The following is a 12,288-nucleotide window of genomic DNA, read 5'->3' as shown; positions in this document are numbered from 1 at the left end:
GGGCACCTCAAAGCCCCCCTCCGCGGCGAAATTCCCCCTCCCTCTCCTACCTGCTGCCTCCCCCTGGTGTTCCGGGCTGCACAGGACGCTATCCGTCCTGTGCAGCCAGTGACAGGATGTGGTCTGTCACATGGCGGCGATCCCCGGCCGCTGATTGGCCGGGGATCGCCGATCTGCCTTACGGCGCTGCTGCGCAGCAGCGCCGTACAAATGTAAACAAAGCGGATTATTTCCGCTTGTGTTTACATCTAGCCTGCGAGCCGCCATCGGCGGCCCGCAGGCTATTCACGGAGCCCCCCGCCGTGATTTGACAGGAAGCAGCCGCTCGTACGAGCGGCTGCTTCCTGATTAATTAGGCTGCAGCTGGCGACGCAGTACTGCGTCGCTGGTCCTGCAGCTGCCACTTTGCCGACGCACGTTATGAGTGTGCGGTCGGCAAGTGGTTAAACATCCCACGGAGCACTGTTCAAGCGATCATTCAGAAATGAAAGGAGTATAGCACAACTGTAAACCTACCAAGACAAGGCCGTCCACCTAAACTCACAGGCCGAACAAGGAGAGCGCTGATCAGAAATGCAGTCAAGAGGCCCATGGTGACTCTGGACGAGCTGCAGAGATCTACAGCTCAGGTGGGGGAATCTGTCCATAGGACAACTATTAGTCGTGCACTGCACAAAGTTGACCTTGAGGCAGGGCCGGATTTACCATAAGGCACTGTAGGCACGTGCCTACAGGCGCCTTAAAGGGGCAAAGGCGGACCTTAAGGCTGCTTGCACACCAAGACGTTACAGGCGCACGTTAGTGCGCCTGTAACGCTCCCCCAACGCACAGCAATGTAACACAAGTGGGCTGTTCACACAGCCCACGTTGCGTTACATGTAACGCTGCACGTTCTGTGCAAAGTGCAGCATGCTACGGCGTTGGAGCGGCTATAGCCGCGTTAGACTGTTTGCACATGCGCAGTGGGGGGCGGAGGAGGCGGGGAGAGCCAGCTACAGTAGCCGCGCACATGGCTACTTAATATTCACTGCACTGGCGGGCGCTGATTGGCCGGCGGGACCACGTGATGCGGAGTGTCTCGCTCCGCATCACGTGGTCCCGCTGGCCAATCAGCGCCACTCTGGGAGATATTATGGGCATCGAGCAGCCTAACGCGGCTCACTCTACCGTCGGCTTTTGCAGCACCATACGTTGTGTTAGGTGCACGTTATGCGACCTTAACGTGCCACCTAACACAACGTCTTGGTGTGCAAGAAGCCTAAATCTCCCCCATCCTGCCCGCAGTGCAATGCCCGATGTCCCCAATCCCCATGGCGCCCATATTCCATATGGCTAGCGCTATGATGGGCACCATGCCTGTCACTCCTTATTTGTCCGCCGCCCCCTCCGCTGCTGGCTGAGCCCTCATCTAGACTCTTGTACTATCAGACCTCCGATCAGGGCGACAGCAGAGACCGAGAGAAAGACGCACGCTACTCGCGCCCGGTGTCCTGAAATGCGGAAGTGACGTCACTAGTCACTTCCGCATTAGGATTACACCGGGCGCGAGTAGCGTGCGTCTTTCTCTCGGTCTCTGCTGTCGCCCTGATCGGAGGTCTGATAGTAGGACGCTCAGGCAGCGGGGGCAGCGCTGATCGGAAGACTGGTCGCCCGTGATCTGAGGTGAGGTCTGTGTAATGGCATCCAGCGAGCACCACCCACAGCACCCTGCCCAGGCCACTCACAGCACCCTGCCCAAGCCAGCCACAAGCACCCTACCCAGGCCACCCACACCACCCTGCCCAGGCCACCCACACCACCCTGCCCAGGCTACTCACAGCACCCTGCCCAAGCCAGCCACAGCACCCTACCCAGGCCACCCACACCACCCTGCCCAGGCCACCCACATCACCCTGCCCAGGCCACCCACAGCACCCTGCCCAAGCCAGCCACAGCACCCTAACCAGGCCACCCACACCACCCTGCCCAGGCCACCCACAGCACCCTGCCCAAGCCAGCCACAGCACCCTACCCAGGCCACCCACACCACCCTGCCCAGGCCACCCACAGCACCCTGCCCAAGCCAGCCACAGCACCCTGCCCAAGCCAGCCACAGCACCCTGCCCAAGCCAGTCACAGCACCCTGCCCAAGCCACCCACAGCACCCTGCCCAGGCCACCCACAGCACCCTGCCCAGGCCACTCACAGCACCCTGCCCAAGCCAGCCACAGCACCCTACCCAGGCCACCCACAGCACCCTGCCCAGGCCACCCACAGCACCCTGCCCAGGCCACCCACAGCACCCTGCCCAGGCCACCCACAGCACCCTGCCCAGGCCACCCACAGCACCCTGCCCAGGCCAGCCACAGCACCCTGCCCAAGCCAGCCACAGCACCCTGCCCAGGCCACCCACAGCACCCTGCCCAGGCCAGCCACAGCACCCTGCCCAGGCCAGCCACAGCACCCTGCCCAAGCCAGCCACAGCACCCTGCCCAGGCCACCCACACCACCCTGCCCAGGCCACTCACAGCACCCTGCCCAAGCCAGTCACAGCACCCTGCCCAGGCCACCCACAGCACCCTGCCCAGGCCACCCACAGCACCCTGCCCAGGCCACTCAAAGCACCGTGCCCAAGCCAGCCACAGCACCCTACCCAGGCCACCCACAGCTCCCTGCCCAGGCCACCCACACCACCCTGCCCAGGCCACCCACACCACCCTGCCCAGGCCACCCACAGCACCCTGCCCAGGCCACCCACAGCACCCTGCCCAGGCCACTCACAGCACCCTGCCCAAGCCAGCCACAGCACCCTGCCCAGGCCACCCACAGCACCCTGCCCAGGCCACCCACAGCACCCTGCCCAAGCCACCCACACCACCCTGCCCAGGCCACCCACACCACCCTGCCCAGGCCACCCACACTACCCTGCCCAGGCCACCCACACCACCCTGCCCAGGCCACCCACAGCACCCTGCCCAGGCCACTCTCACAGCACCCTGCCCAGGCCACTCTCACAGCACCCTGCCCAAGCCAGCCACAAGCACCCTACCCAGGCCACCCACACCACCCTGCCCAGGCCACCCACACCACCCTGCCCAGGCCACTCACAGCACCCTGCCCAAGCCAGCCACAGCACCCTACCCAGGCCACCCACACCACCCTGCCCAGGCCACCCACATCACCCTGCCCAGGCCACCCACAGCACCCTGCCTAAGCCAGCCACAGCACCCTACCCAGGCCAACCACACCACCCTGCCCAGGCCACCCACACCACCCTGCCCAGGCCACCCACAGCACCCTGCCCAAGCCAGCCACAGCACCCTACCCAGGCCACCCACACCACCCTGCCCAGGCCACTCACAGCACCCTGCCCAAGCCAGCCACAGCACCCTGCCCAAGCCAGTCACAGCACCCTGCCCAGGCCACCCACAGCACCCTGCCTAGGCCACTCACAGCACCCTGCCCAGGCCACTCACAGCACCCTGCCCAGGCCAGCCACAGCACCCTACCCAGGCTACCCACAGCACCCTGCCCAGGCCACCCACAGCACCCTGCCCAGGCCACCCACAGCACCCTGCCCAAGCCAGTCACAGCACCCTGCCCAGGCCACCCACAGCACCCTGCCCAGGCCACCCACAGCACCCTGCCCAGGCCACTCACAGCACCGTGCCCAAGCCAGCCACAGCACCCTACCCAGGCCACCCACAGCTCCCTACCCAGGCCACCCACAGCTCCCTGCCCAGGCCACCCACACCACCCTGCCCAGGCCACCCACACCACCCTGCCCAGGCCACCCACAGCACCCTGCCCAAGCCAGCCACAGCACCCTGCCCAGGCCACTCACAGCACCCTGCCCAAGCCAGCCACAGCACCCTGCCCAGGCCACCCACAGCACCCTGCCCAGGCCACCCACACCACCCTGCCCAGGCCACCCACACCACCCTGCCCAAGCCACCAACACCACCCTGCCCAGGCCACCCACAGCACCCTGCCCAAGCCAGCCACAGCACTCTGCCCAGGCCACTCACAGCACCCTGCCCAAGCCAGCCACAGCACCCTGCCCAGGCCACCCACAGCACCCTGCCCAGGCCACTCACAGCACCCTGCCCAGGCCACCCACAGCACCCTGCCCAAGCCACCTACACCACCCTGCCCAGGCCACCCACAGCACCCTGCCCAGGCCACCCACAGCACCCTGCCCAAGCCAGCCACAGCACCCTATCCAGGCCACCCACATCGCCCTGCCCGAGCCACCCACAGTGCCCTGCCCCAGCAACATTGCACCCTGCCCAGGCCACACAGCACCCTGCCCCAGCAACATTGCACCCTGCCCAAGCCACACAGCACCCTGCCCCAGCAACATAGCACCCTGCCCAAGCCACACAGCACCCTGTCCCACCAACATAGCACCCTGCGCAAACCACACAGCACCCTGCTCGAGCAACATAGCACCCTGCCCAAGCCACAAAGCACCCTGCTCGAGCAACATAGCACCCTGCCCAAACCACACAGCACCCTGCTCCAGCAACATTGCACCCTGCCCAAGCCACACAGCACCCTGCCCCAGCAACATAGCACCCTGCCCCAGCAACATAGCACCCTGCCCCAGCAACATAGCAGTGCAGCACCCTGCCCCAGCAACATAGCACCCTGCCCAAGACACATAGCACCCTGCCCAGGCCCCACAGCAGTGCAGAAACTTGCCTCAGCCAGCCAGCACCCTGTCTAAGCCAGCCAGCAACCTGCTACAACAAACCTGCACCCTGCCCCAACAAACAAGCACCCTGCTCCAGTAAACTAGCATCCTGCCCAAGCCAGCCGGCACCCTGCCCCAGCAAACCAGTACCATGTTCCAGTCAGCCAACACCCTGCCACATGCAGCACTCTCATTATTTTATATGGAAGCATGTGACTACTTTATAATTTTATCTGGAAGTATGTGACATTTGGTTTTATTTTTTCTCAGCTGGAATCAAGGGTGAGAATATAAATTGCCCATTTAACTCATATCCATTGGGTAGGAGGAGGTGGCATTGCTTAAAAGTGCCTATATCTAAGGGCCTCATGAAAGTTTTGCTATGGGGCCCCATGATCTCTATCTACTCCACTGGCTGAAATGATCTTTGGTTTATGCTGACCTCTCCTCCAATAAGGCCTCTTTCAGACCGAAAGCTGATATGGTGAAATTACTGCCTGTCAGCTGCTCTTCTGCACTGACCAGCAGGGCCGGATTTGTACTTTTTACCGCCCTAGGCCAGCAAGCAACAAAGCGCCCCCCCCCCAGCATACACACAATATCATATCACCGACTGTGTGATCCACTGAGAACAGTCAGTGACATGTCTGTTATGTGCTGCAGAAGATAATAGTTCTATATAAATACTTAATAATATAGTAGGACATTAGACTATGACTACTGTAGGATTAGATTGTGAGCTCCTCTGAGGACAGTCAGTGACATGACTATGTACTCTGTAATGTGCTGCAGAAGATGTCAGGGCTATATAAATACATAATAATAATATGGTAGGGCATTAGACTATGGTAGGATTAGAGTGTGAGCTCCTCTGAGGACAGTCAGTGACATGACTATGTACTCTGTAATGTGCTGCAGAAGATGTCAGGGCTATATAAATACATAATAATAATATGGTAGGGCATTAGACTATGGTAGGATTAGAGTGTGAGCTCCTCTGAGGACAGTCAGTGACATGACTATGTACTCTGTAATGTGCTGCAGAAGATGTCAGGGCTATATAAATACATAATAATAATATGGTAGGGCATTAGACTATGGTAGGATTAGAGTGTGAGCTCCTCTGAGGACAGTCAGTGACATGACTATGCACTATGTAAAGTGCTGCAGGAGATATCAGGGCTATATAAATGCATAATAATAATATGGCAGGGCATTAGACTATGACTGTGGTGGGCAGAGCAGGGACAAGGTCCTCCAGCACCCAAGGCTGAGACACCAAAGTGCGCCCCTCCATCCCTCCCACCCCAGCCGTCACACACTGATTGCTATTAGACTAAGAGGGCCAAAGGGCCCACAACCCCCCCAACACCTTAATGTCCAGTTATCTGGCTTGCAGTCACTGCCATGTATCCCCTTTTCTTCTTTCTTTCTGCTTATACACAATTAGGAATGACAACTGAATGAATTGTGCGCCCCCTCCTACACTGCGCCCTGAGGCTGGAGCCTCTCCAGCCTATGCCTCGGCCCGGCCCTGGTGGTGGGATTAGCTTGTGAGCTCCTCTGAGGACAGTCAGTGATATGACTATGTACTCTGTAATGTGCTGCAGAAGATGTCAGTGCTATATAAATACATAATAATAATATGGTAGGACATTAGACTATGACTATGGTAGGATTAGAGTGTGAGCTCCTCTGAGGACAGTCAGTGGCATGACTATGTACTCTGTAATGTGCTGCAGGACATGTCAGTGCTATATAACTACATAATAATAATATGGTAGGACATTACACTATGACTATGGTAGGATTAGAGTGTGAGCTCCTCTGAGGACAGTCAGTGATATGACTATGTACCCTGTAATGTGCTGCAGAAGATGTCAGTGCTATATAAATATATAATAATAATAATAATAATATGGTAGGACATTAGAGTATGGGGTAGGGATTAGATTGTGAGCTGACAGTCAAATGGAAGAGAGAGAAAGAAAGAGAGAGAGAGGAAAAAGAGGGGGAAGGAAGGAGAAGAGGAAGAGAGAGAGAGAGCACAAGATGGGAGAGTAAAATAGGGAGAGAGAGTGTGAACAAAATAGGGAAGAGGTTAACTAAAAATGACAGAAATAGAGAACAAGAGAGTGTGTGGGAAGAAAAGTGTGGAGAAGGGAAGGAGCTGTTACACATGTGGAGTGACAGAATGGACAATAAATCATTCAGCAGCCGCTGGCAATCATCTTATCTTCGGTATACTGAAGCGACTTAATCTGATCGCGGTACAGGTCAGTGTGAAAGATCTTATCTATTGTATAATTACCCCTGTGGAGCTTTTGATCTTGTACTGCTGGTGCTGCCTGACTCTTTGGCACAGAACCATTATTGATCTATGGCCCCCTTCCCCCTCCCCCCCCTTCCGGGGACTGGGAGCTGCAGCCAGGCAACATGATGCGAGTTGCCTGGCTGGTTGTGTCCATTGCTGCTTCTCACGGCCTCTACGTAATCAACACCTGGCCACCATGTCTCTGAAAGGTGCCCCAGCGGCCAAGTCACGTGATGCCCACCTACTACCAGCCAGTGTAAATAGGAGTGCAGGCCAAGCCACTCCCCCCAAGCCATGCTATTGGACTCCTGGAGGATGTAAGGGCTGCAATTGGCTGCTGACAGTGTGTGCAGAGGGCGCACACAATCAAGCTTTGCCTCCAGCTCTGCTGTATGTAATGCTACGACGACGGAGTAGCCAGGCCTGGCTGCCAGCATCGCATCGTTCGCATGGCTCCGCCTGAGTCACTCGGAGTCTGTTCGGAGTCCGATCTCCTCCTTAGTCCTCCTCCTCTGGGATCCCTCCCCCTGTGTAGCCAGGCAACCGTAGCCGCTCCTACCCTGCTCACACCGCACACAGAGCAGAGCGGCAAGCGCGGGGCGGGCGGCTGCGGACACTAGCGGGCGGCCAGCTGACAGTGACAGGTCACAGGTGCAGTCAATTAGTTAACCTGTCACCAGCGGCCGCCCCATGGAAGGTAGTACATATATTTCGCCCTAGTCCTGTGCCTTGGGTGCCTTTCCCCAAATCCGGCCCTGCTGACCAGGCGCTTGCTAGTGCTCAATACAGGTCCCCCCTTCCCCCATACAGTCAGATCTGAGTGCAGCTGCAGCTATTTGTCTTTGGTAATATCTATGTTACCTTGCGCAAAAGGGGGCGTGACTTGGGGGTGTGGTCTGTGTTGATGGGCGGGGCTTAGGGCGCCAGAATTTCTGTGCCTATAGGCTACTGAACTGTAAATCCAGCCCTGCCTTGAGGGAAGAGTGGCAAGAAGAAAGCCATTGTTAACAGAAAAGCATAAGAAGTCCCATTTGCAGTTGCAAATGCAAAACACTATGTGTGGCGAAAAACTAACACTGCACATCACTGAACACACCATCCTCACTGTCAAATATGGTGGTGGCAGCATCATGCTCTGGGGGTGCTGCTCTTCAGCAGGGACAGGGAAGCTGGTCAGAGTTGATGGGAAGATGGATGGAGCCAAATACAGGGCAATATTGGAAGAAAACATCTTGGAGTCTGCAAAAGACTTGAGACTGGGGCGGAGGTTCACCTTCCAGCAGGACAAAGACCCTAAACATAAAGCCAGGGCAGCAATGGAATGGTTTAAAACAAAACATATCCATGTGTTACAATGGCCCAGTCAAAGTCCAGATCTAAATCCAAATGAGAATCTGTGGCAAGATCTGAAAACTGCTGTTCACAAACGCTGTCTATCTAATCTGACTGAGCTGGAGCTGTTTTGCAAAGAAGAATGGGCAAGGATTTCAGTCTCTAGATGTACAAAGCTGGTAGAGACATACTGTGAGAAAACGCGGAAAAGCCGCTGCGGGTGCTCAGAGCAGGGGGGCTGATTCCGCGTCCGATGCAGCGGATTCCGCATCTGACGCGGCGGTTTGCACGCATAGGCCTACATCTGTCAGCATGGCTGAACGCGGAGAAACCGCCGCATGCTCGGATAGCGGTGCGGCTGGTTCCGTGCCCTGCACAGCGGATACATTGCAACACATGTCTGGTGTGGCTGGGACTGATAGTCCACACAGATTCAGAAGGACGCGCACGCGCGTGGAGAGGCAGAACTTTTATGACAGCCAGAAGGGTGTCAGCTGACCAAGCCGGTCAGCTGACAATTCAACCATTTTTTATTGGTCCAGCACTTAGGGGAGGCGCTGGAGAGCGCTATAGTATATATACTGGGTGCTGGTCACTTCTCTGGTATCTGCCGTTGCGATCACTACGTGGAAACACTCGGACCTTATTGTCAGAATCTGTGTTATCTCTGTTATACTTCAGACTAGTTCCAGGGTGTTGATGATTACGGAGCTCACACCCAAGACTAGGAATACTGTGTATTTTCTGTGTTATACTTCAGACTAGTTCCAGGGTGTTGATGACTACGGAGCTCACACCCAAGATTAGGAATTAGCTTTACCATCCTGTTATACTTCAGACTAGTTCCAGGGTGTTGATGACTACGGAGCTCACACCCAAGATTAGGAATTAGCTTTACCATCCTGTTATACTTCAGACTAGTTCCGGGGTGTTGATGATCTTGGAGCTCACACCTATAGACTAGACATTGTTGATTATTTGTTATGACCTTCTGCTTTCCTGACTTCTCTTCTGATTTCTGATTTGGTACCACGCTATATCTGATACTCCGTTGCCAAACCTTGCCTGCCTTAGGACTCCGATTCAGTCTCTTCCCTCTGTATCTCATGTCTGTCTGTCTGTTGCCGACCTGGCTTGTCCGACCTCGAGAACTATCTCCTCTGTTTAGAGATAGTTCACAGATCTGTCAGTGACATTTCACCATTGGTGTCACTCACACTCTGTCCTTCCCTCTCTCAGCCTGACTCCTCCCCTTGGGGAGCCTCAGGCCATTGGAAGGAGCTTGTTCTTGGGCAGTATCTCTTACTGCCTTGCACCCTCGATACGGGTGCTCTCCTCAAAGTATTACTGTTGCACCAAACACTCATCTTACTCAGGTGTCCAGAGGTTAGAGATATATGTGATTGTCGGTGATACTGCAGATCATCAATAATCGGGTATATATCTGTATTCTCGGTGATACTGCAGATCACTGATAATCAGATCCTCTCTGTGTTACACCGATCTTTACACATACCCTAAAGGACTGGCAGCTGTAATTGCAGCAAAAGGTGGTTCTACAAAGTATTGACTCAGGGGGCTGAATAATTATGCACACCCCACTTTGCAGTTATTTATTTTTTAAAAATGTTTGGAATCATGTATGATTTTTGTTCTACTTCTCACGTGTACACCACTTTGTGTTGGTCTTTCACATGGAATTCCAATAAAATGGATTCATGTTTGTGGCAGTAATGCGACAAAATGTGGAAAACTTCAAGGGGGCTGAATACTTTTACAAGCCACTGTATATCCATGCAGACACATATATATCCATGTGCACACGAACACTCACATACATACACACACAGATATAGAGTATATACACCCACACACTCACTGCATCCTGCTCCACTATGATTGATCGGGAGAGTTTCTGTGATTCATCTGCCATACATTTGTATGTCATGGATGGTATTATTAGAGAGGAGGGGGCACGTCACTTATGAAAGGAAATAAAGTCTTGTAAGGTGTTCGTGAGCCAAAAAAAAAGTCGTTAATGACATCTCTATGGATCAGCACAGCAGCCTGCGTAGCATTCAGGAATCTCTTCTTTGTGGATCTTTCAGCTCTTGGGAGGGACTAACAGCTGTGTATTCATCCTTTCCTTACATGACTGCAGCAAAGCATCGCTGTACTGCACCAGATGTGAACCTTATTTTTATTATTGGTTTATAAAACGCCAACATATTCCGGGGCGCTGTACCCTTACCTGCTCTCACTAATAAACAATATCAAGGCAGGAAAACTTTAACAAACAAAATAAGTGTCTGACACATAAATCTAAAACCAGCCTTACGGTAGCCAGCCACACACAATGCAAGAAAAATGTTAATTTTATGACAGTTCGATAAAAAATGTTGTTTGCACAGAAATATTGAAAAGTTTTTTATTATGAGTGAGAAATCTTATCTAGTTTCCCCTTTTTAAATCGATATACAGGGGTTGGACAAACTAATGGAAACACCTAACATTTTGGCATCAATCTTTGAACATGTCTTAAGCATGTCTTAAGGGTACAATGGTTAATTTGCATATATTCAGCAGTGGTGCTCTGGGAGACATCTCGAGCTCACTCCAACCTGAATTATCGCAAATTCTTTCTGTTTTAGGAAAGCAAATTTTTGTTTTTCTTAACATCTTAGTAAGGGGGCTTTTAGGACCATTGTAGTCCCTTACACACTCCAATGAGTTCTGGGTCACCATGAGCTTGCTGGTTAGTCTGTACCTCTTAAGCAATCAAAACTTGACATAAGTTACATTTTTTTTGTTAATTATTTCTGTTATTTGATATGTTTAATTAAAATAATAGTTTTTTTACAGATATTTAAACCAAAGTTGGTTATAATTTATAAAAATGCCAGATCTCTCAGACTTTCAAAGAGGCCAAATTGTTAGTGCTCATATGGCAGGCGCTAGAGATGGGAAGTTCGGATCTTTTCAATGATCCGCATGATTCGAATCGGATCATTGAAAAGATCCGGATCTTTGATCCGAATCTCGGATCATTTTACAAGGGAAGCATTCAGGGGTGAAATGACTAGCAGGACAGGAGAAGGAGAGAGGGGTGGACACACAGAGAAGGGGAGAAGATGGACAGAGGGCAGGGAGTGGACAGAGAAGGGAGGAGGGACGAGCAGAGAGCAGAAATGTTTATTTGCAGTTGCACACAATACCCACATGCTGCAATCATATGCTTTACATATATTTCACCTATATGTTCATCTGTACTCTGCATGTAAAGTAGCACAGTGAAAGAAAGCATTCCCCAAAGATAAGTGCAGCGGTTTAGTGCCGAGTGCAGAGGCTCATATTGCACACCAATCACAGTGCCTGCAAAGTTACTGAGCTGTGCTGAGCCAAACGTTTCCCATGTGTTCACTGCACAACTAAGAACAGACAGCCTGTAATGATCAGCATATTGCAGCCAGTATGTGTGCTCTACACATATCTGGCAGTGGTACCCATGTTCCCTCTCTCTTATCTACCTGTCCCCCCTCCAACAGAGCGATCCATCTCTGCTCTGCTTCCAGGACCCCGCTGCCCGCTGAGAGGGGGGGCGTGTCGCTCCCGGCCCCACCCCTTTTGCGATCCGAATCACTCATTTTGATGATTCGGATGATTCGACTCACAAAAGAGATTCGGATCAAAGATCCGAATCGTTCATGATCCGGACAACACTAGCAGGCGCTACTGTAACAGAAACTGCCCGAATGCTTGGCATTTTGAAAGGTACGGTCTCAAAAGTAATGACTGCCTTTGAAAGAGAAGGAAAAAAATCCTCAGTAAAGTACAGGTGTGGCCAAAAGTTGAAATTGTCAGAGAGACCATCAGAATCTAAATCGAATTGTTAGAAAAGCTCGCAAGACCACGGCTCCTAAAATCACTGCAGAGCTGAATGAACACCTACAGTACCCAGTTTCCAAAA

The 12,288-nt window shown here is 53.4% G+C and overlaps 1 long non-coding RNA gene across 4 annotated transcripts in view; it reads left to right on the top strand.

The window, feature by feature from the left end:
• Positions 1–1,542: 1,542 nt before the first annotated feature.
• Positions 1,543–12,288, top strand: part of LOC137542433 (uncharacterized) — a 163,192-nt gene continuing 152,446 nt past the window's right edge. For all 4 annotated transcript variants that reach the window (XR_011025426.1, XR_011025425.1, XR_011025428.1 and 1 more), the window contains exon 1: positions 1,543–1,662. This is a non-coding gene — a long non-coding RNA (uncharacterized lncRNA). The remainder of the gene's footprint in view (positions 1,663–12,288) is intronic.

This window comes from Hyperolius riggenbachi, chromosome 12 (genome assembly GCF_040937935.1).
Source record: "Hyperolius riggenbachi isolate aHypRig1 chromosome 12, aHypRig1.pri, whole genome shotgun sequence".
NCBI lineage: Eukaryota > Metazoa > Chordata > Amphibia > Anura > Hyperoliidae > Hyperolius > Hyperolius riggenbachi.
The sequence above is the reverse complement of the archived record's forward strand: the minus strand, read 5'-3'. Positions and strand labels throughout refer to the sequence as shown.